Source organism: Heptranchias perlo, chromosome 9 (assembly GCF_035084215.1).
Source record: "Heptranchias perlo isolate sHepPer1 chromosome 9, sHepPer1.hap1, whole genome shotgun sequence".
Taxonomy (NCBI): Eukaryota; Metazoa; Chordata; class Chondrichthyes; order Hexanchiformes; family Hexanchidae; genus Heptranchias; species Heptranchias perlo.
In genome coordinates this window covers 2,542,406-2,567,099 of record NC_090333.1, presented here as the reverse complement: position 1 = coordinate 2,567,099, position 24,694 = coordinate 2,542,406, and the positions used below count along the sequence as shown (strand labels likewise).

Sequence of the window (24,694 nt, the reverse complement as noted above, 5' to 3'; positions counted from 1 at the left end):
TTAAGTTACGAGGAGAGATTACACAATTTGGGGTTGTATTCTCTGGAGTTTCGAAGGTTAAGGGGTGATCTGATCAAAGTTTATAAGATATTAAAGGGAACAGATAGGGTGGATAGAGAGAAACTATTTCCGCTGGTTGGGGATTGTAGGAGTAGGGGGCACAGTCTAAAAATTAGAGCCAGACCTTTCAGGAGTGAGATTAGAAAACATTTGGAACTCACTTCCCCAAACGGCAATTGATACTAGCTCAATTGCTAAATTTAAATCTGAGATAGACAGCTTTTTGGCAACCAAAGATATTAAGGGATGTGGGCCAAAGGCAGGTATATGGAGTTAGATCACAGATCAGCCATGATCTTATCAAATGGCGGAGCAGGCACGAGGGCTGAATGGCCTCCTCCTGTTCCTATGTTCCTAAACACAAGACGTGTTAAAGGCTGGTTAAACTGTTGAACGACGTTAATGTTTCAGAAGTGCATATTGTGAGTTGTGTGTCAAGCTGCTCCTGACTAGGCCCTGTCCATTGTCATGTTAATCCAAGGGCAGGGCGGGGCGGGACTGCTTTGACCAGGAGATCTGTTTTCTGGGACGCAGGCGTGACATTCCAGGCCAGGTCAGGGAGGGACCTGCCACCCACGTGTGACATTCCAGGGAGGCACCTGCTTTGTGCTGATTCGAAACTACTACTATAGCGACAACTTGCAGCTGGAGGCGGGACATTTCCCTCGAAGGGCGACACGCAAACAACGATCGCCGGCACCGCATCGCTGCAGTATTTTCTCCGAGAGTATATCATCGGATATAGGGTCCAATATTTGAGCAGAATTAATCTCTCAGAGCATCAGCACGTTGCGAGCGAAGCGACATTTTGATTTTTAAAACCTGCCGTTGCAACCGTAAGAGGCAGTGAATGCTGTCAAGTGGCACTGTGTGGCGACATAAGGCATACTTACCTGGCAGGGAAGAATCTGTGATCCCGAAGGTGGATCTCCCAGGACGAGGCTAACCCATTGCACACGGGGTGTGCTGACACCTGCGATGTCCCCAAATGCGGGATACTCGACTGCAAAATTTGTGGTAGTGGGGGACTGCGTTCGCGCTCTCCCCTGCATTGAAACTAAAAGTTAGATTTTCGATCCAGTAGTCCACCAATCGGATGGGAGGCGTTGTTTTGTGTGTGTGTGTACGTTATGTCAGTCAGTCAGTCTCTCTCTCTCTCTCTCACTCAGAGGCTGCTGTGGAAGGAAAGGTTTTTAAAAAGAACTTGCATATTGAAAGAAAGATGTGTCTGAAGCTGCTGGGCCCTGTCCATTGTCACATTAATGGCAGGGCGGGGCAGGACTGCTTTGACCAGGAGACCTGTTTTCTGGGTCGGAGGTGTGACATTCCACTGATTTCCCACCCTCTCGTCCTTCCTTCTGAACACCTTTGCCGTTTAATCGAGGGCCAAAAGCCTGTGAAAGGGAAGGACCAGCCGGCCGGCCCCCTACTGGTCGGTGCTGCCAGTGGGGCCGGTGTGCGTGTTCTCAGCCTCATGTCCAGGTTCCTCAGGGAGGTTGAGGCAGCTCCCCTGGTGGTCTAGTGGTTAGGACTGTAGGGTGCTTTGGGGTTGTTCTCACCCTATTGATCGGTGCAGATATCTGGTCCCCGGTCTAGCCAAGGAACACTTATACCTCACGGACCGGGAGTTCAGGAAGACAGGACTTATGCTAACGCACCCGGTGATGGATCACATAGCCGAATGGCACAGAGAACACACAAACTCGGTGTTTGAATTTAATTGGAATGTTGCTTTTATTATTCCATCAACACGAAGAAAATAACGATAAAAACGGTCCTGCACAGTACATTGAGTTACACACACCCACTACAGTACCTTATCCCGCTAAACTAAGAGGCTGGTGGGGACCCTGGAGACACCTATCACACACACACACGTATGGTTGGGGCTCACCATTCCTTTACACTCTTCGGTCTGGCTGACCGGTTCTCTCACATTGGTTTCGTTGGAAGCTGCTCTCCTCCCTGGAGAGCTCGGGTGAAAAAAAAAGAGCGAGCAGGAACTAAGAGAGAGAGAGAAAGAGCTGGAAAAGAGATAAGAGCAAAGAAGCAAGAGAGCAAGAACCAGAGACAGCAAACAAGCGCAAAAAACAAGAGACCAAAAGCAAGAGAGCAAACAAGAGAGAGAGGGGTTTCGAGCTTCCACTTATATACTCCTCTCTTACAATAGTTTTCGTTGTTAAATGAGGCGCTCCATGTCTGTTTAACAGTTCTTACAAAGTTGTTAAGAGTCTTTAATGGCTTTTGATGGTCTCTCATCATGTTGCAATTGCTTCTCTCGATGGGCCATTGTTCTTCGAATTCATTCCGATCGTCGAGCACTTGCCACACAAGGCTCCCTTTTCACCCCACGTCCTCGCTGTCGATTGGTTTTGCATCAGAACCGAGGCATGGCTCCGCCATGTCTGGAGCAGTTGCCTCTCTCAATGACCGACTGCCTCTCGAATTAGTGCTGATCATTGACCACCTGCTGTAGGTTTTGCATTGAAACAGAGACTGGTGACGTCTCACCTATCCTTCCATCTTAGGATTTTGGTCAATGGCCAAAGTTTTCCAAACTCGGAAGAGGAGGAATTCCCAGAATTCTTACAGGACGCAACCTTTCAAACTCGTTGAGACCTGGGTTCGAATCCCGGTCGGGGGGAGCGACTTTCTGGTGCAGATTAATTGGCAGCATCAAAGAAAGTCTCCTTTCCTGAGCGCGATGCTCCACCCTCACCACCACCGCCTTTTCCTCTCCTTGACAGACAGACAGAGAGTTCAGGAGCACGCACACTTTAATCTCGCAGTTTTCATTTGTACGCACAAAGACACGCAGACCCTGCTCGTTTAAAGTCAACGACGTCAAGGTATTTTGCAGTTTGAATTATATCGCTGCGAGGGAGCGAGGGGCACTCAGCCCAGGAGAAGAAAAGAATAGCAATGAGCTGAGAAAGTAAGTGCAATATATCAGCTTTATTCTGAGTAATAATCCATACACACGTAGAGAGACACTGGGAAAGAGCTGTTTTTTCCTTTTGAATATCTCCCCAGAGGGAGGTGCACCGTTCCCAGAGACACTGCAATACTGGGTCGATGCGTGGAGTGGACGGAGCAAGCCCCTATTCCATCTCCCTGTTCCAAAAATCAATTTAATATATGGTCCCCAGATAGGGGACGTATCAGATATTAAACTGATAAGAACAGATTTTTTTTTTTTTTTTTTTTTTCTGACACTCTGGGGTGCCTTATTGCCTTACAGATTCATTCCAGATTCCTTGCAGTGACATTACATCAAGCCAAAGCTCTACAAGCCAAAGCTCTACACTCTGCCCGAGGGGATTTCTCCCTGACTGCATCCCCCCGGCATACAATGGCAGGAAGGCTCCAAATGGTTGCCTTCCCCCACTTGACCACTTGATCTTAGCCAAAAGGCCGAGAAGCGATAACGCGCTCGATGTGAATTGATCTTGGGTCCTGTCTGCCCTCCCTCCTTTGACTCTGGCTGAATGTGTCTAAAGCAGTCTAGAACCACTGCCGTTCTCTCCCGCTCTGGGCACAATTTTGCCACCATTTCTAATTGCAACAGTGGATCGGCTTAAAGAAGTTGCCGTTTTTACCTTTCTCGCTCTGATTGCTTGAGAGATTTGTAAATTTGCCAGTAGTCCACCAATCAGATGGGAGAGGGTTGTGTCTCAACGGACCTCCGTCAGTCAGTCTCAGTCACTAACTAACTGCCGTGGAAGGAAACCTCTTTAGAGAAAACTAGTGACGTGATGTGACGTGTCTGAGTGAGATTACAACAGGCCAATTGAGAAAGAGGTGAGGTGCTGACAATCAGCAGCTTGTGTTTAAACATTCGTTCCACAGCAGGCAAGACCAATCAAAAGAAAATACTGCAGATGCCGGCTTGGCTGGCTGGCTGGGTGGAAATGGGAAATAAAAACTGAGTACAACAGAGCACCGAGTGAGACAGCTGAGAGTTTGGTGAGTGTGGGAGTTTGGTGAAGTGGGGGAAGGAGGTGCTGCTTTGTCTTGCTTTTCCTAACTTTTTCCGCAGAGCGGCGGCGGACCTGAGCAGCAGAAGACTGAGAGTGGGGAATAAAAGCAGCAGCAGACCTGCAACAAGAGAAAACTACTGTGCAACGTCACAGGTGAGGCAGGAGAGTCCGAGAGGTGAGCACAGTGTAAAAGGAGACAGAGAGCGGGAGGAGAGTCTGAGAGGTGAACGCAGTGTAAATCTAAGGCAAGTTATGGCAGCACAGCTCGCACCCGTGATATGTTCCTCCTGCCCCATACGGGAAGCCATGGACACTACCAGGGTCCCTGGCGACCATGTGTGCAGGAAGTGTGTCCAGCTGCAGCTACTGGCTAACCGCATTTCGGAGCTGGAGCTGCGGGTGGATTCACTGTGGAGCATCCATGATGCTGAGACTATTGTGGATAGCACGATCAGTGAGGTGGTCACACCGCAGGTAAAGATTACGCAGGCAGAAAGGAAATGGGTGACCGCCAGGCAGAATAAAAGGACTAGGCAGGTAGAGCAGGAGTCCCCTGGGGCCATCTCCCTCTCAAACAGATATACAGCTTTGGATACTGTTGGGGGAGATGGCTTATCAGGGGAAAGCAGCAAGAGCCAATTTCGTGGCACCACGGGTGGCTCTGCTGCACAGGAGGGGAGGAAGAAGAGTGGCAGGGCTATAGTGATAGGGGATCCAATTGTAAGGGGAACAGATAGGCGTTTCTGCGGCCGCAATCGTGACTCCAGGATGGTATGTTGCCTCCCTGATGCTAGGGTCAAGGAAGGTAGATCGAATCGGGCCAGGACCTACTCCGTTAATGGTAGGGCATTGGGGAGAGTTATAGAACAAAGAGATCTAGGAGTACAGGTTCATAGCTCCTTGAAAGTGGAGTCACAGGTGGATAGGGTGGTGAAGAAGGCATTTGGCATGCTTGGTTTCATTGGTCAGAACATTGAATACAGGAGTTGGGATGTTTTGTTGAAGTTGTACAGGACATTAGTAAGGCCACACTTGGAATACTGTGTACAGTTCTGGTCACCCTATTATAGAAAGGATATTATTAAACTAGAAAGAGTGCAGAAAAGATTTACTAGGATGCTACCGAGACTTGATGGTTTGACTTATAGGGAGAGGTTGGATAGACTGGGACTTTTTTCCCTGGAGAGTAGGAGGTTAAGGGGTGATCTTATAGAAGTCTATAAAATAATGAGGGGCATAGATAAGGTAGATAGTCAAAATCTTTTCCCAAAGGTAGGGGAGTCTATAACGAGGGGACATAGATTTAAGGTGAGAGGGGAGAGATACAAAAAGGTCCAGAGGGGCAATTTTTTCACTCAAAGGGTGGTGAGTGTCTGGAACGAGCTGCCAGAGGCAGTAGTAGAGGCGGGTACAATTTTGTCTTTTAAAACGCATTTGGACAGTTACATGGGTAAGATGGGTAGAGAGGGATATGGGCCAAGTGCAGGCAATTGGGACTAGCTTAGTGGTATCAACTGGGCGACATGGACATGTTGGGCCGAAGGGCCTGTTTCCATGTTGTAAACTTCTATGACTCTATGTCGCGGAGCAGCTCCAGGACATTCTGGAGGGGGAGGGTGAACAGCCAGTAGTCGTGATCCATATTGGTACCAATGACATAGGTAAAAAAAGGGATGAGGTCCTGCAATGTGAATTTAAGGAGTTAGGAGATAAATTTAAAAAGCAGGACTTCAAAGGTAGTGATCTCAGGATTACTACCAGTGCCATGTGCTACTATTTATAGGAACAAGAGAATAGACCGGATGAATGCGTGGCTGCAGGGATGGTGTAGGAGGGAGGGATTTCGATTCCTAGTTCTGGGAAAGGTGGGACCCGTACAAGCGGGACGGGTTACACCCGAGCAGGTCCGGGACCAATGTCCTCGCGGGGGTGTTTGCGAATGCTGTTGGGGAAGGTTTAAACTAGAATGGCAGGGGGATGGGAACCTGAGCGGGGAGTCAGAAGGGAGTAAAGTTGAGAGCAGCATGAGAGGGGAAGACCCAGGGGAAATTTACAATACAAATAGTACAAACAGTTGTTCAAGAACAAGTGAAAGGGAAAAGCGTATAGCAGCAGAAACAAAGTGTACATTAGGAACTACAGATAAAGTGAAAACTAGAAGACGTAAGGAGATTAACCCAGCACCAAAGCTGAAGGTCAGGCTAGGGTGTGTGGCCCAACTAAGAGATCTATATACAAATGCACAGAGTATAAGGGATATATTAAATGAACTACAGGTTCAAATTCAAATTGGAAGGTATGACATGATAGCTATTACTGAGACATGGCTGCAGGATGGTCAGGATTGGGAACTAAATATACCAGGTTATAAAGTCTACAGGAGAGATAGGTAAAATGGAAGAGGGGGAGGAGTATCCTTCGTGATTAGAGATGAAATCACTTCAATGATAAAGGAGGATATAACGAGAGGTAAGCAGCCAACAGAGACCTTATGGGTTGAATTGAGAAATAGGAAAGGATCTAAGACTATGTGGGAGTTACATATAGGACCCCTGGCAGCAGCTCTGAAGTGCTAGATTGTATAAATGCAGAATTAGACAAGCGTGTAACAAAGGCATAGTGGTCTTAATGGGGGAACTTCAACCTTCACATAGATTGGGAAAAGCAGACCAGCAACTGTCAGAAAGGTAGTGAATTTCTTGAGTGTGTCCGGGATAGTTTTCTACCTCGAGAATTTTCAGTTAATCAGAGAGAGCCAGCATGGATTTGTGAAAGGTAGGTCGTGCTTGACAAACCTGAATGAATTTTTTGAAGAGGTGACTAAAGTAGTGGATAGGGGAATGTCAGTGGATGTTATTTATATGGACTTCCAGAAGGCATTTGATAAGGTCTCACAGAAGAGACTGTTAGCTAAGATAGAAGCCCATGGAATCGAGGGAAAAGTACGGACTTGGTTAGGAAGTTGGCTGAGCGAAAGGCGACAGTGAGTATGGATAATGGGAAGGTACTCACATTGGCAGGGTGTGATTAGTGGAGTCCCGCAGGGATCTGTCTTGGGGCCTCAATTATTCACAATGTTTATTAACGACTTAGATGAAGGCATAGAAAGTCTCATATCTAAGTTTGCCGATGACACAAAGATTGGTGGCATTGTCAACAGTGTAGATGAAAACATAAAATTACAAAGCGATATTGATCGATTAGGTGAATGGGCAAAACTGTGGCAAATGGAATTCAATGTAGACAAATGTGAGGTCATCCACTTTGGATCAAAAAAGGATAGAACAGGATACTTTCTAAATGGTAAAAAGTTAAAAACAGTGGATGTCCAAAGGGATTGAGGGGTCCAGGTACATAGATCATTGAAGTGTCATGAACAGGTGCAGAAAATAATCAATAAGGCTAATGGAATGCTGGCCTTTATATCTAGAGGACTGGAGTACAAGGGGGCAGAAGTTATGCTGCAGCTATACAAAACCCTGGTAAGACCGCACCTGGAGTACTGTGAGCAGTTCTGGGCACCGCACCTTCGGAAGGACACAATGGCCTTGGAGGGAGTGCAGCGTAGGTTTACTAGAATGATACCTGGACTTCAAGGGTTAAGTTACGAGGAGAGATTACACAATTTGGGGTTGTATTCTCTGGAGTTTCGAAGGTTAAGGGGTGATCTGATCAAAGTTTATAAGATATTAAAGGGAACAGATAGGGTGGATAGAGAGAAACTATTTCCGCTGGTTGGGGATTGTAGGAGTAGGGGGCACAGTCTAAAAATTAGAGCCAGACCTTTCAGGAGTGAGATTAGAAAACATTTGGAACTCACTTCCCCAAACGGCAATTGATACTAGCTCAATTGCTAAATTTAAATCTGAGATAGACAGCTTTTTGGCAACCAAAGATATTAAGGGATGTGGGCCAAAGGCAGGTATATGGAGTTAGATCACAGATCAGCCATGATCTTATCAAATGGCGGAGCAGGCACGAGGGCTGAATGGCCTCCTCCTGTTCCTATGTTCCTAAACACAAGACGTGTTAAAGGCTGGTTAAACTGTTGAACGACGTTAATGTTTCAGAAGTGCATATTGTGAGTTGTGTGTCAAGCTGCTCCTGACTAGGCCCTGTCCATTGTCATGTTAATCCAAGGGCAGGGCGGGGCGGGACTGCTTTGACCAGGAGATCTGTTTTCTGGGACGCAGGCGTGACATTCCAGGCCAGGTCAGGGAGGGACCTGCCACCCACGTGTGACATTCCAGGGAGGCACCTGCTTTGTGCTGATTCGAAACTACTACTATAGCGACAACTTGCAGCTGGAGGCGGGACATTTCCCTCGAAGGGCGACACGCAAACAACGATCGCCGGCACCGCATCGCTGCAGTATTTTCTCCGAGAGTAATGCATCGGATATAGGGTCCAATATTTGAGCAGAATTAATCTCTCAGAGCATCAGCACGTTGCGAGCGAAGCGACATTTTGATTTTTAAAACCTGCCGTTGCAACCGTAAGAGGCAGTGAATGCTGTCAAGTGGCACTGTGTGGCGACATAAGGCATACTTACCTGGCAGGGAAGAATCTGTGATCCCGAAGGTGGATCTCCCAGGACGAGGCTAACCCATTGCACACGGGGTGTGCTGACACCTGCGATGTCCCCAAATGCGGGATACTCGACTGCAAAATTTGTGGTAGTGGGGGACTGCGTTCGCGCTCTCCCCTGCATTGAAACTAAAAGTTAGATTTTCGATCCAGTAGTCCACCAATCGGATGGGAGGCGTTGTTTTGTGTGTGTGTGTACGTTATGTCAGTCAGTCAGTCTCTCTCTCTCTCTCTCACTCAGAGGCTGCTGTGGAAGGAAAGGTTTTTAAAAAGAACTTGCATATTGAAAGAAAGATGTGTCTGAAGCTGCTGGGCCCTGTCCATTGTCACATTAATGGCAGGGCGGGGCAGGACTGCTTTGACCAGGAGACCTGTTTTCTGGGTCGGAGGTGTGACATTCCACTGATTTCCCACCCTCCCGTCCTTCCTTCTGAACACCTTTGCCGTTTAATCGAGGGCCAAAAGCCTATGAAAGGGAAGGACCAGCCGGCCGGCCCCCTACTGGTCGGTGCTGCCAGTGGGGCCGGTGTGCGTGTTCTCAGCCTCATGTCCAGGTTCCTCAGGGAGGTTGAGGCAGCTCCCCTGGTGGTCTAGTGGTTAGGACTGTAGGGTGCTTTGGGGTTGTTCTCACCCTATTGATCGGTGCAGATATCTGGTCCCCGGTCTAGCCAAGGAACACTTATACCTCATGGACCGGGAGTTCAGGAAGACAGGACTTTTGCTAACGCACCCGGTGATGGATCACATAGCCGAATGGCACAGAGAACACACAAACTCGGTGTTTGAATTTAATTGGAATGTTGCTTTTATTATTCCATCAACACGAAGAAAATAACGATAAAAACGGTCCTGCACAGTACATTGAGTTACACACACCCACTACAGTACCTTATCCCGCTAAACTAAGAGGCTGGTGGGGACCCTGGAGACACCTATCACACACACACACGTATGGTTGGGGCTCACCATTCCTTTACACTCTTCGGTCTGGCTGACCGGTTCTCTCACATTGGTTTCGTTGGAAGCTGCTCTCCTCCCTGGAGAGCTCGGGTGAAAAAAAAAGAGCGAGCAGGAACTAAGAGAGAGAGAGAAAGAGCTGGAAAAGAGATAAGAGCAAAGAAGCAAGAGAGCAAGAACCAGAGACAGCAAACAAGCGCAAAAAACAAGAGACCAAAAGCAAGAGAGCAAACAAGAGAGAGAGGGGTTTCGAGCTTCCACTTATATACTCCTCTCTTACAATAGTTTTCGTTGTTAAATGAGGCGCTCCATGTCTGTTTAACAGTTCTTACAAAGTTGTTAAGAGTCTTTAATGGCTTTTGATGGTCTCTCATCATGTTGCAATTGCTTCTCTCGATGGGCCATTGTTCTTCGAATTCATTCCGATCGTCGAGCACTTGCCACACAAGGCTCCCTTTTCACCCCACGTCCTCGCTGTCGATTGGTTTTGCATCAGAACCGAGGCATGGCTCCGCCATGTCTGGAGCAGTTGCCTCTCTCAATGACCGACTGCCTCTCGAATTAGTGCTGATCATTGACCACCTGCTGTAGGTTTTGCATTGAAACAGAGACTGGTGACGTCTCACCTATCCTTCCATCTTAGGATTTTGGTCAATGGCCAAAGTTTTCCAAACTCGGAAGAGGAGGAATTCCCAGAATTCTTACAGGACGCAACCTTTCAAACTCGTTGAGACCTGGGTTCGAATCCCGGTCGGGGGGAGCGACTTTCTGGTGCAGATTAATTGGCAGCATCAAAGAAAGTCTCCTTTCCTGAGCGCGATGCTCCACCCTCACCACCACCGCCTTTTCCTCTCCTTGACAGACAGACAGAGAGTTCAGGAGCACGCACACTTTAATCTCGCAGTTTTCATTTGTACGCACAAAGACACGCAGACCCTGCTCGTTTAAAGTCAACGACGTCAAGGTATTTTGCAGTTTGAATTATATCGCTGCGAGGGAGCGAGGGGCACTCAGCCCAGGAGAAGAAAAGAATAGCAATGAGCTGAGAAAGTAAGTGCAATATATCAGCTTTATTCTGAGTAATAATCCATACACACGTAGAGAGACACTGGGAAAGAGCTGTTTTTTCCTTTTGAATATCTCCCCAGAGGGAGGTGCACCGTTCCCAGAGACACTGCAATACTGGGTCGATGCGTGGAGTGGACGGAGCAAGCCCCTATTCCATCTCCCTGTTCCAAAAATCAATTTAATATATGGTCCCCAGATAGGGGACGTATCAGATATTAAACTGATAAGAACAGATTTTTTTTTTTTTTTTTATTTTTTTTTATTTTTTTTCTGACACTCTGGGGTGCCTTATTGCCTTACAGATTCATTCCAGATTCCTTGCAGTGACATTACATCAAGCCAAAGCTCTACAAGCCAAAGCTCTACACTCTGCCCGAGGGGATTTCTCCCTGACTGCATCCCCCCGGCATACAATGGCAGGAAGGCTCCAAATGGTTGCCTTCCCCCACTTGACCACTTGATCTTAGCCAAAAGGCCGAGAAGCGATAACGCGCTCGATGTGAATTGATCTTGGGTCCTGTCTGCCCTCCCTCCTTTGACTCTGGCTGAATGTGTCTAAAGCAGTCTAGAACCACTGCCGTTCTCTCCCACTCTGGGCACAATTTTGCCACCATTTCTAATTGCAACAGTGGATCGGCTTAAAGAAGTTGCCGTTTTTACCTTTCTCGCTCTGATTGCTTGAGAGATTTGTAAATTTGCCAGTAGTCCACCAATCAGATGGGAGAGGGTTGTGTCTCAACGGACCTCCGTCAGTCAGTCTCAGTCACTAACTAACTGCCGTGGAAGGAAACCTCTTTAGAGAAAACTAGTGACGTGATGTGACGTGTCTGAGTGAGATTACAACAGGCCAATTGAGAAAGAGGTGAGGTGCTGACAATCAGCAGCTTGTGTTTAAACATTCGTTCCACAGCAGGCAAGACCAATCAAAAGAAAATACTGCAGATGCCGGCTTGGCTGGCTGGCTGGGTGGAAATGGGAAATAAAAACTGAGTACAACAGAGCACCGAGTGAGACAGCTGAGAGTTTGGTGAGTGTGGGAGTTTGGTGAAGTGGGGGAAGGAGGTGCTGCTTTGTCTTGCTTTTCCTAACTTTTTCCGCAGAGCGGCGGCGGACCTGAGCAGCAGAAGACTGAGAGTGGGGAATAAAAGCAGCAGCAGACCTGCAACAAGAGAAAACTACTGTGCAACGTCACAGGTGAGGCAGGAGAGTCCGAGAGGTGAGCACAGTGTAAAAGGAGACAGAGAGCGGGAGGAGAGTCTGAGAGGTGAACGCAGTGTAAATCTAAGGCAAGTTATGGCAGCACAGCTCGCACCCGTGATATGTTCCTCCTGCCCCATACGGGAAGCCATGGACACTACCAGGGTCCCTGGCGACCATGTGTGCAGGAAGTGTGTCCAGCTGCAGCTACTGGCTAACCGCATTTCGGAGCTGGAGCTGCGGGTGGATTCACTGTGGAGCATCCATGATGCTGAGACTATTGTGGATAGCACGATCAGTGAGGTGGTCACACCGCAGGTAAAGATTACGCAGGCAGAAAGGAAATGGGTGACCGCCAGGCAGAATAAAAGGACTAGGCAGGTAGAGCAGGAGTCCCCTGGGGCCATCTCCCTCTCAAACAGATATACAGCTTTGGATACTGTTGGGGGAGATGGCTTATCAGGGGAAAGCAGCAAGAGCCAATTTCGTGGCACCACGGGTGGCTCTGCTGCACAGGAGGGGAGGAAGAAGAGTGGCAGGGCTATAGTGATAGGGGATCCAATTGTAAGGGGAACAGATAGGCGTTTCTGCGGCCGCAATCGTGACTCCAGGATGGTATGTTGCCTCCCTGATGCTAGGGTCAAGGAAGGTAGATCGAATCGGGCCAGGACCTACTCCGTTAATGGTAGGGCGTTGGGGAGAGTTATAGAACAAAGAGATCTAGGAGTACAGGTTCATAGCTCCTTGAAAGTGGAGTCACAGGTGGATAGGGTGGTGAAGAAGGCATTTGGCATGCTTGGTTTCATTGGTCAGAACATTGAATACAGGAGTTGGGATGTTTTGTTGAAGTTGTACAGGACATTAGTAAGGCCACACTTGGAATACTGTGTACAGTTCTGGTCACCCTATTATAGAAAGGATATTATTAAACTAGAAAGAGTGCAGAAAAGATTTACTAGGATGCTACCGAGACTTGATGGTTTGACTTATAGGGAGAGGTTGGATAGACTGGGACTTTTTTCCCTGGAGAGTAGGAGGTTAAGGGGTGATCTTATAGAAGTCTATAAAATAATGAGGGGCATAGATAAGGTAGATAGTCAAAATCTTTTCCCAAAGGTAGGGGAGTCTATAACGAGGGGACATAGATTTAAGGTGAGAGGGGAGAGATACAAAAAGGTCCAGAGGGGCAATTTTTTCACTCAAAGGGTGGTGAGTGTCTGGAACGAGCTGCCAGAGGCAGTAGTAGAGGCGGGTACAATTTTGTCTTTTAAAACGCATTTGGACAGTTACATGGGTAAGATGGGTAGAGAGGGATATGGGCCAAGTGCAGGCAATTGGGACTAGCTTAGTGGTATCAACTGGGCGACATGGACATGTTGGGCCGAAGGGCCTGTTTCCATGTTGTAAACTTCTATGACTCTAGATCCCTCTCGATCGTGGGCAAGAACCTGGTCATCAGGTGCGAGGTGCTCTCGGTGTTGCTGTACGTGGCGCAGGTCTGGCCCATACCTCGCTCCTGCGCCGCGACAGTCACCCGAGCCATCTTCCACTTTGTCTGGAGATCAAAAATGGACCGTGTTCGCAGGGTCACGATGTACAAATCTCCAGAGAAAGGGGGGAAAGGCGTGCCCAACGTGGCCCTCATCCTGATGGCCACCTTTGTGTGCGGCTGCATCAAGCTGTGCATAGACCCTCAGTACGCAAACACAAAGTGTCACTACGTGCTGAGGTTCTACCTGTCCCCGGTGTTGAGAAGGATGGGCCTGGCCACGCTGCCACGGAACGCTCCGTCCAGTTGGACCGTTCCGCCCCACCTGTCCTGCGTGGAAAGGTTTGTGCAGGAAAACACCTTTGACCACAAGGCGATCAGCAAGTGGTCCGCACGGAACGTCCTCGAGACCCTGCGGGAAAAGGAGATGGTGGATCCTGTCGGTTGGTTCCCCGAGCAGACTGTCAATGTCATTTGGCAGAACGCCTCATCGCCAGAGCTTTCAAACAAGCACCAAGACCTAGCTTGACTGGTGGTGAGAAGGGCCCTTCCCGTCAGATCCTTCATGCACTCCCGGACTCAGCGCCACCGCGCGCTGTCCCAGAGGAGGCTGCGGTGGAGACGAGACCGTCACCCATCTCCTTCTGGAATGTGCCTTTGCAAAGAGGGGCTGGAGAGAGATGCAGTGGTATCTGTCCAGGTTCGTCCCGAGCAGTTCCGTAACACAGGTTTCTGTGCTCTACGGGCTGTTCCTTGGGACGCACACTGAGACGGACATCAGCTGCTGCTGGAAGACCATCAACTCGGTGAAAGACGCCCTTTGGTCTGCCCGAAACTTGCTGGTCTTCCAGCACAAGGAGCTGTCCTCGACCGAGTGTTGCAGACTGGCACATTCCAAGGTCCAGGACTACGTGCTGAGGGACGCACTGAGGATGGGTGCGGCCGCCGCAAAGGCCCTGTGGGGAAAGGCAACCGTTTAGAGCCTTCCCGCCATTGTAAACCGAGGGGCTGCAATCAGGGAAAAACCCCCTCGGGCAGAATGTAAAATTCAAATTGCTGTAATATACCTGCAATGAATCTGAAATGAATCTGCAAGCAATAATCTGTGTTGAGTATGATGCAATGAGACACCCGAGAGTGTCATGAACTGTAATTATGTCCAATGTGTTCATTGAACTGTACTTGACGTAACCTGCAAATTGTATAATCTGTATTGTGTACGTTTGGAAAGTGATATGACAACTGTTTTATATGTATTGCTGCAAATTTTATGAATAAAGTATATTTTTGGAAAAAAAAATCTGTTCTTATCAGTTTAATATCTGATACGTCCCCTATCTGGGGACCATATATTAAATTGATTTTTGGAACAGGGAGATGGAATAGGGGCTTGCTCCGTCCACTCCACGCATCGACCCAGTATTGCAGTGTCTCTGGGAACGGTGCACCTCCCTCTGGGGAGATATTCAAAAGGAAAAAACAGCTCTTTCCCAGTGTCTCTCTACGTGTGTATGGATTATTACTCAGAATAAAGCTGATATATTGCACTTACTTTCTCAGCTCATTGCTATTCTTTTCTTCTCCTGGGCTGAGTGCCCCTCGCTCCCTCGCAGCGATATAATTCAAACTGCAAAATACCTTGACGTCGTTGACTTTAAACGAGCAGGGTCTGCGTGTCTTTGTGCGTACAAGTGAAAACTGCGAGATTAAAGTGTGCGTGCTCCTGAACTCTCTGTCTGTCTGTCAAGGAGAGGAAAAGGCGGTGGTGGTGAGGGTGGAGCATCGCGCTCAGGAAAGGAGACTTTCTTTGATGGTGCCAATTAATCTGCACCAGAAAGTCGCTCCCCCCGACGGGGATTCGAACCCAGGTCTCAACGAGTTTGAAAGGTTGCCTCCTCTAACAATTCTGGGAATTCCTCCTCTTCCGAGTTTGTAAAACTTTGGCCATTGACCAAAATCCTAAGATGGAAGGATAGGTGAGACGTCACCAGTCTCTGTTTCAATGCAAAACCTACAGCAGGTGGTCAACGATCAGCACTAATTCGAGAGGCAGTCGGTCATTGAGAGAGGCAACTGCTCCAGACATGGCCTCGATTCTGATGCAAAACCAATCGACAGCGAGGACGTGGGGTGAAAAGGGAGCCTTGTGTGGCAAGTGCTCGACGATCGGAATGAATTCGAAGAACAATGGCCCATCGAGAGAAGCAATTGCAACATGATGAGAGACCATCAAAAGCCATTAAAGACTCTTAACAACTTTGTAAGAACTGTTAAACAGACATGGAGTGCCTCATTTAACAACGAAAACTATTGTAAGAGAAGGGTCTTTTAGTGGAAGTTCGAAACCTCTCTCTCTCTTGTTTGCTCTCTTGCTTTTGGTCTCTTGATTTATGCTCTTGTTTGCTGTCTCTGGTTCTTGCTCTCTTGCTTCTTAGCTCTTATCCCTTTTCCAGCTCTTTCTCTCTCTCTCTCTCTTAGTTCCTGCTCGCTCTTTTTTTTCACCTGAGCTCTCCAGGGAGGAGAGCAGCTTCCAACGAAACCAATGTGAGAGAACCGGTCAGCCAGACCGAAGAGTGCAAAGGAATGGTGAGCCCCAACCATACGTGTGTGTGTGTGTGTGTGTGTGATAGGTGTCTCCAGGGTCCCCACCAGCCTCTCTCTCACTCAGAGGCTGCTGTGGAGGGAAAGCTTTTTAAAAAGAACTTTCATATTGTTCAGCGGGATAAGGTACTGTAGTGGGTGTGTGTAACTCAATGTACTGTGTAGGACCGTTTTTATCGTTATTTTCTTCGTGTTGATGGAATAATAAAACCAACATTCCGATTAAATTCAAACACCGAGTTTGTGTGTTCTCTGTGCTATTCGGCTACGTGATCCATCACCGGGTGCGTTAGCAAAAGTCCTGTCTTCCTGAACCCCCGGTCCATGAGGTATAAGTGTTCCTTGGCTAGACCGGGGACCAGATATCTGCACCGATCAATAGGGTGAGAACAACCCCAAAGCACCCTACAGTCCTAACCACTAGACCTGCCTCAACCTCCCTGAGGAACCTGTACATGAGGCTGAGAACATGCACGCCGGCCCCAATGGCAGCACCGACCAGCAGGGAGCTGTCCGTCCGGTCCTTCCCTTTCACAGGCTTTTGGCCCTCGATAAAACGGCAAAGGTGTTCAGAAGGACGGGAGGGAGGGAAATCAGCACAAAGCAGGTCCACTGGAATGTCACAACTCCGACCCAGAAAACAGGTCTCCTGGTCAAAGCAGTCCTGCCCCGCCCTGCCATTAATGTGACAATGGACAGGGCCCAGCAGCTTCAGACATATCTTTCTTTCAATATGAAAGTTCTTTTTAAAAAGCTTTCCCTCCACAGCAGCCTCTGAGTGAGAGAGAGACTCACTGACTGACACAACGTACACACACACACACACACACACACACACACACAAACAACACCTCCCATCCGATTGGTGGACGACTGGATCGAAAATCAAACTTTTAGTTTCAATGCAGGGGAGAGCCCGAACGCAGTCCCCCACTACCACAAATTTTGCAGTTAAGTATCCCGCATTTGGGGACATCGCAGGCGTCAGCGCACCCCGCGTGCAATGGGCTAGCCTCATCCTGGGAGATCCACCTTCAGGATCACAGATTCTCCCCTGCCAGGTAAGTATGCCTTATGTCGCCTCACAGTGCCACTTGACAGCATTCACTACCTCTTCACTCACAATGTGCTAATGCTCAGAGATTAATTTTGCTCCTGTATTGTAACATGTATCCGATAACATACTCAGAGAAAATACTGCAGCGATGCAGTGGTCTTTCCCCATGGCCCTGTCAATTTTTTTCCAAGTCAAGTATTTATCCAATTCCCTTTTGAAAGTTACAATTGAATCTGCTTCATCCACCCTTTCAGGCAGTGTATTCCAGATCATTACAACTGGCTGCATAAAAAAATGTTTACTCATGTCGCCTCTGGTTCTTTTGCCAATCATTTTATCTCTGTACCCACTCGTGACTGACCCTTCTGCCTCTGGAAACAGTTTCTCATATTTACTCTGTCAAAACCATTCATGATATTGAGCACCTCTAACAAATCTCCCCTTCGCCTTCTCTGCTCCAAGGAGAACAACCCAAGCTTCTTCAGTCTCTCCACATCACTGAAGTCCCTCATCCCTGGTTCCATTCTAGTAAATCTCTTTTGAACCCTAAGGCCTTTCCATCCTTCCTGAAGTGCGGTGCCCAGAATTGAACACAATACTCCAGTTGAGGCCTAACCAGTGTTTTATAAAGGTTTAACTTAACTTCCTTGCTTTTGTACTCTATGCTCTTAATAAAGCATATGGGATCCTGGACTTGATTAAGAGCCTTCTCAACTTGTCCTGTCACCTTCAAAGGTTAATGTATATACACCCCCAGTTCTCTCTGTTCCTGCACCCCCTTTAAAATTGTACCATTTAGTTTATATTGCCTCTCCTTATTCTTCTTACCAAAATGCATCACTTCACACTTCTCTGCAGTAAATTTCACTGCCATGTGTCTGCCCATTTCACCAGTCTGTCTACGTCCCCCTGAAGTCTGTTACTATCCTCCACATTGTTTACTACTTTTCCGAGTTTTGTGTCATCTGCAAACTTTGAAATTATACCCTCCAGATCCAAGTCCAGGTCACTAATATATATTAAAAATAGCAGTGGTCCTAATACTGACCCCTGGGGAACACCACTCTATACTTCCCTCCAGTCTGAAAAATAACCGGTCACCAGTACTCTCTGCTTTCTATCCCATAGCCAAGTTTATATCCATGCTGCCACAATCGTTTTAATCGCATGGGCTTTAATTTTGCTAACAAGTCTACTATGCGGTACTTTATCAATTGCCTTTTAAAGTCCATAAACACAATATCAACCCTCTCCGTTACTTCATCAAAGAACTCAATCAAGTTAGTCAAACTCGATTTTCCTTTAACAAATCCATGCTGACTTTCATTTATTAGCCCAGACTCTTCCAAGTGCCAATTTATTTTGTCTGGATTTTTGCCTCAAAGTTTCCTCACCATCGATGTTGGGCTGACTGCCTGGAATTGCCGGGTTTATACCTCGCCCCTTTTTTGAACAGGGGTGTAACATTTGCAATCCTCCAGCACCATCCCCGTATCGAAGGAGGATTAGAAGATTGTGGCCAGAGCCTCTGTAATTTCTACCCTTACTTCCCTCAGTAACCTGGATTGCATCCCATCTGGATCAGGTGACTTTTCTACTTTGAGCCCTGCCAATCTTTTAAGTATCTCCTCTTTATCTATTTTTATCCTGTCCAACATCACTACCACCTCCTCCTTTACTGGTACAATGGCAGCATCCTCTTCTCTAGTGAAGACCGATGCAAAGTATTCATTTAGTACCTCAGCCATATCCTCTGCCTGCACAAGAAGATCTCCTTTGACTACCCTTTTACTATTCGTGTGTTTATGAAAGACTTTTGGGTTCCCTTTTATATTAGCCTCTAATCTATTCTCATCATCTCTCTTTGCCCCTATTATTCCCTTTATTTTAAACAAGGTCTCCACTGTACTTCCATTATTCAGCCTGGTTCTCTACTGTATTATGAACCTTACATTCATCATAAGCCTCCTTTTTATGTTTCATTTTAATCTCAATATCTTTAGTCATTCAGGGAGCTCTAGCTTTGTAATGCCCTTTTCCCCTCATTGGGATGTGTCTACTCTGCACTCGAACAGACTTCTCCTTACAGGCCTCCCATCGTTCAATTACCGTTTTGCCTGCCGATTTTTGATTCCACTCCACCTGGGCATGATCTCTTTTAACTGACTGAAATTTGCCCTTCTCCAGTTAAGCATTTTCACATTTGATTGTTCCTTGTCCTTTTCCATTACTATTCTAAACCTAATGATATTATGATCACTGTTCCCCAAATGCTCCCCCACTGAAACATGCTCTACCTGCCCCACTTCATTCCCCAGAACTAGGTCCAGCACTGTTTCCTTCCTGGTTGGGCTGGAAACACACTGTTCCAGAAAGCTCTCTGGAACACATTTCAGGAATTCCTCCCCCTCTTTGCCCTTTATACTGTTACTATCCCAATCTATATTAGGATAATTGAAGTCCCCCATTATTACTGCCCTATAGTTCTTGCATCTTTCTGTAATTTGCCTGCAAATGTTCTCCTCTCTCTCCTCCCCACTATTTGGTGGCCTGTAGTATACACCCAGTAACATAATAGTTCCTCTATTGTCCCTTAATTCTAACCAAATAGATTCTGTCTTTGACCCCTCAACAACATCATCCCTTTCCAGTGCTATAACAGTTTCTTTGATCAACACTGCTCGTCCCTCCTCCTTTCTATCCTCCCCTCTTTCTCCTGAATACCTTGTAGCCAGGAATATTAAGTACGTAATCCTCCCCTTCTTTGAGCCAGGTCTCTGTTATTGCCACTATATCATTGTCCCATGTGGCGACTTGAGCCTGCAGCTCACCAACCTTATTTACCACACTACGTGAATTTACGCAAATGCACTCCAATCTTTTTTCTGATTCGTTCATGGAATGTGGGTGTTGCTGGTGGTGGTGAGCCGCCTTCTTGAACCGCTGCAGTCCGTGTGATGAAGGTACTCCCACAATCTCATCTTAAACTGCCTCGCATTTTCCCCCTGACTGATCCCTATTTCTGAACTATTCTTTAATCGAGTGCTACTTGTCCCTCCCAGTCCTCTGTGCATCTTGTTTCTCCTCTCAAATATTTCCTCCTGGTGTCCACTCCCCTGCCAAATTAGTTTTCACCATAAGACCATCGAGATAGGAGCAGGAGTAGGCCACTCGGCCCCTCGAGCCGACTCCACCATTTAATGAGACCATGCCTGATCTGATTTTTACCTCAACTCCACTTTCCCGCCCTTTCCCCATATCCTTTGACTCCCTTGCTGATTAAAAATTTGTCTGACTCAGCCTTGAATGTATTCAATGACTCAGCCTCCACAGCTTTTTGGGGTAAAGAATTCCAAAGATTCACGATCCTCTGGGAGAAGAAATTCCACTTCATTTCAGTCTAAACCGGTCACCCCTTATTCTGAGACTATGCCCCCTGGTTTTAGATTCCCCCATGAGGGGTAACATCCTCTCAGCATCTACCCTATCGAGTCCCCTCAGAATCTTGTATGTTTCAAGAAGATCTCCTCTCATTCTTCTGAACTCCAATGAGTATAGACCCAACCTGTTCAATCTTTCCTCATAAGACAACCCTTCCATACCCGGAATCAACCTCGTGAACCTTCTCTGAACTGCCTCCAATGCAAGTATGTCCTTCCTTAAATAAGGGCACCAGAACTGTACGCAGTACTCCAGGTGTGGTCTCATCAGCACCCTGTACAGTTGTAGCATGACTTCCCTGCTTTTATACTCCGTTCCCCGAGAAATAAAGGCCAATAGTCCGTTTGCCTTCCGGATTACCTGCTGCACCTGTATGTTGACTTTTTGTGTGTCATGTACGAGGACACCCAGATCCCACTGTACCACAGCATTTTGTAGTATTTCTCCATTCAAATAATATTTTGCTTTTTTATTTTTCCTCCCAAAGTGGATGACTTCACATTTTCCCACATTATATTCCAATTATATTATATTAACCCTCCCCCACAGCACGAGTTAAGCTCCCCATGAGGACACTGGTCCCAGTTCTGTTGAGGTGTCACCGTCCATCTTGAACAGATCCCTCCTACAGAACTGGTCCCAATGCCCCAGGAACCTGAAGCCCTCTCTCCTGCACCATTGCTCCAGCCACGCATTAACTTGTCTTTTCCTACTATTCCTACACTCACCAGCACGAGACACTGGGAGTAATCCAGAGATTACTATCTTTGAGGTCCTGCTTTTTAACTTCCTCCCTAGCTCCTGAAACGCTGCAGAACCTCAACCCCTTTCCTTCCTATGTCATTGGTTCCCACATCGACCACGACTTCTGGCTGTTCCCCTGCCCCCCCTCAAAATGTTCCGCACCCTCTCAGTGATGTCCTTTACCCTGGCACCAGGGAGGCAACACACCATGTGGGACTCACGTCGCCGGTTGCAGAAATGCCTGTCTATCCCCCGGACTTTCGAATCCTCTATAACAGCTGCATTTCTTGTGCCCCCCCTCCCCCGGACCCTGTGCAGCCGAGTCTCCCACGGTGCCGTGGATTTGCTCCAGACTGCACTCCCCCATGGTGTCAACACCCTCACTGGGACTCAACACTGAATACCAATTTGTGAGTGCCACACTCCCAGGGGACTCCTGCACGGCCTGCCTGTTCCTTCTTGTCTGTCCGGTGGACACCCACTCCCTCTCCACCTGAACTCTCTGCAGCTGGGGGGTGACCACCTCCTGAAACGTGCGATCCACAAAACTCTCAGCTTCCCGCATTCACTGCAGTGACGCCAGCCGCCCCTCAAACTCAGAAGCCCTGAGCTTGAACTCCAGCAGATGGCGGCACTTCCTGTACATGTGGTTTTCCAGGACACAAAGTGCGTTCTGGAGTTCCCACATGGCACAGGATGTGCATGGGACGGGCCCCAGCTGTCCTGCCATGGAAACTGTTTCTTTAGCTTTAAGGCACTTTACTGTTTATCTGACAGTAAAACACGAACCAACCACTAAAAAACACTAACCAATGAACTAAATACTGACTGACCTGCCCTCGGCGCGCCTCCTTGCCTTGTTTTGATTCCTCCTGCGTCTCCCTTTATGCTCCGCTCAGTCAACATCTGCAGTTCTTGGGTTTAAATCACTTAGCACCTCCTTCCCCCTCTGCACCTAATTCCCACATGCACCAAATTCCCAGTTGAATGTGTTCACTCCGTTCGAGGCTCACTCTCTGCCTTTCCCAAACTCTGTGCTCAATCTCCACACTCACATCATCAGTAAATCTCCACACTCACATCAGTGAAAATCCGCATTCATCAGTAAAAATACAGAGCAAGGAGTCTCGCACACACCATCCTACAATATACTTTCATTATCTGTGCAGCGAGACCGAGATCAGAGTTTAAACACACTAATACTCACCAACCCGCCTGCAATAGCACATCCCAGGATTTTTATTGAACTCTCTTATTCTCCATTTGTACCACGCAGAACAGTGCAGATCCCTTCTCCTCAGGGCACTGCATCACCTGTTATTTAAATCCTCCAGTCCTATAAGATTCTACGATTCCATCAGTCAAAATCCACACACACATCTCCGGTCAAGATCCACAGAGCAAGGAGTCTCGCACACACTCAATCACTGTTAGAGCAAGGAGTCCCGCACGCACCATCCTACAATACACTTTCATTACCTGTACAGTGAGACAGGGACCAAGAGTTTAAACATGCTTACACTCACCAGTCCGTCTTCAATAACACATCCCAGGAGAAAGAGTGAGAGAGAGAGGGGTCAGTGCACCTACCTGCCCTGATATAACAGAAGCTTGTCAGTCAAAAGTCCTCTCCTCCCAGTCCAAAGCCCCTATCCGACCAGCTAACTGCTTTCTCTGTCTCAAACAGCCCCCTGCTGTGGAAAGGTCCAAGTTGAGTCTGTCTGTGAGGGGGGAGGGCATTTTGTCTTGGTGCAGTGACCCAGATTGTTCCTTCCCAGGGCTGTGTGAGGTGAGACCTCCTGCTGGGAGCCAGGTCTAAGGACAGAGCTCTTTTCACCATTGTGTGCAGACAGGCAGTGAGCAAATGAACTGAACGGAGCCCTCAATCACCTGCAAAGCTCCTTTGCTCACACCTTCCTTTCATTAAACTCACCTCAATTGTCTGATTTCAAAAGTTTCCTTTCTTTTATTTTAACCTGCTACTTCTTTGTCTGTTATCCATCTGCTTTTTGATTGCTTTTTCCCTGTTCCCTATCGGTCATAGAATCAAACAGCACAGAAGGAGGCCATTGGGCTGACTCTTTGAAAGATCTATCCAATTAGTCCCACTCCCTGCTAATTCCCTGTAGCCCTGCAAATTTTTCCTTTCGAAGTATACATCCACTTTCTGCTTTTCCCTCTGCTCTTTTTCTCCGTCTCCCCCCGTTCCCTTTATAATCACGACGTTTGCTTCCATTTCCCCCTGTGACACTGTGCAGTCCGTGTGTACAGGTCTCTGTGTCTGTGCTTCAAGCAATGTTTGTCTCTCTCACTGTCTCTGTCTGTGGTAGTCACTGTACCTCAGCCTGTTTTTACTACGTTAATTACTTTGCGTCAGTATTTACAGTAGAGGAAGAGGATAGCATGCTGGACATCCCAAGGAAACTAATTTTGAATCAGGGATGGGGACTCACTGTAATCATAAATCATCAGGTGGCACGAATGTTACGTGCTGCCTGCATCGCAAACAACAGGCGAAGGTTAATCACCTACTGCGATCCCAGCACCTGTTTTCAGGAGTTAACAAATTTAACCCAAGAGTTTAAAGATAGAGAGACACTTGCACTGTCCTACAATATACTTTCATTGCTTGTACAGGCATCACTTGTCATTTAAATCCTTCTGTGCTGTAAGGTTCTATGATTCCATCAGCAAAAATCCACATTCAAAACATCAGTAAAAATCCACAGAGCAAGAGGTCTCCCACACACCATCCTCCAATACACTTTCATTACCTGTGCAGCAAAGACAGAGATCAAGAGTAATACTCACCAACCTGCCGACAGTAGCACATCCCAGGAGTAAGAGAGAGAGGGGCCAGTGCATCTGCCTCCCCTGATGGAGCAGAAACTTGTCAGTCAAAAGTCTTCTCCTCCCAGTCCAAAGCCCCCAACCTACCAGGTAACTGCTTTCTCTGTCTCAAACCCAGCCCCCTTCTGTGGAAGGGTCCAAGGTGAGTCTGTCTGTGAGGGGGGAGGGCCTTCTGTCTTGGTGCAGTGACCCAGGTGGTTCCTTCCTGGGCCTGTCTGAGGTCAGACCTCCTGCTGGGAGCCAGGAATAAGGCCTACTACCTGTGGAGGCCAGGGCCCTGTTAACCATTGTGCACAGAGTCAGTGAGCTGAAACTGAGGGGAGCCCTCACTCACCTCCAAAGCTCCATTGCTCACTGGAGCATTAATGAAAAGAAGGATCTTCCTTTCATTACAATCACCTCAATTGTCTCATTTCAATGTTCCTTGCTTTATTTTAACCTGCTGCTTCTTTGTCTGTTACCCGTCTGCTTTTTGGTTGCTCTTTCCCTGTTCCCCATCTGTTATAGAATCAGAATCAAACAGCACAGAAGGAGCCCATTGGGCCCATCGAGCCGGTGCCGGCTCTTTGAAAGAGCTGTCCAATTAGTCCCACTCCCCAGCTAATTCACCGTAGACAAATTTTTCCTTTGAAGTATCCATCCACTTTCTGCTTTTCCCTCTGC

The 24,694-nt window shown here is 47.6% G+C and overlaps 3 non-coding genes and 3 pseudogenes across 3 annotated transcripts; 3 read left to right on the top strand and 3 right to left on the bottom strand.

Moving 5' to 3' along the window:
- Positions 1–945: 945 nt before the first annotated feature.
- On the top strand, positions 946–1,109 carry LOC137325816 (U1 spliceosomal RNA). The gene has a single exon (XR_010964030.1). It is a non-coding gene; the product is annotated as a U1 spliceosomal RNA (small nuclear RNA).
- A 1,985-nt stretch (positions 1,110–3,094) lies between these two features.
- Positions 3,095–3,303, bottom strand: LOC137325862 (U2 spliceosomal RNA; annotated as a pseudogene).
- Positions 3,304–8,584: 5,281 nt separating this feature from the next.
- LOC137325803 (U1 spliceosomal RNA) lies at positions 8,585–8,748 on the top strand. The gene has a single exon (XR_010964029.1). It is a non-coding gene; the product is annotated as a U1 spliceosomal RNA (small nuclear RNA).
- Positions 8,749–10,733: 1,985 nt separating this feature from the next.
- LOC137325880 (U2 spliceosomal RNA) lies at positions 10,734–10,905 on the bottom strand (annotated as a pseudogene).
- Positions 10,906–14,619: 3,714 nt separating this feature from the next.
- Positions 14,620–14,791, top strand: LOC137325823 (U2 spliceosomal RNA; annotated as a pseudogene).
- Positions 14,792–16,844: 2,053 nt separating this feature from the next.
- LOC137325660 (U1 spliceosomal RNA) lies at positions 16,845–17,008 on the bottom strand. The gene has a single exon (XR_010963905.1). It is a non-coding gene; the product is annotated as a U1 spliceosomal RNA (small nuclear RNA).
- Positions 17,009–24,694: the final 7,686 nt, after the last annotated feature.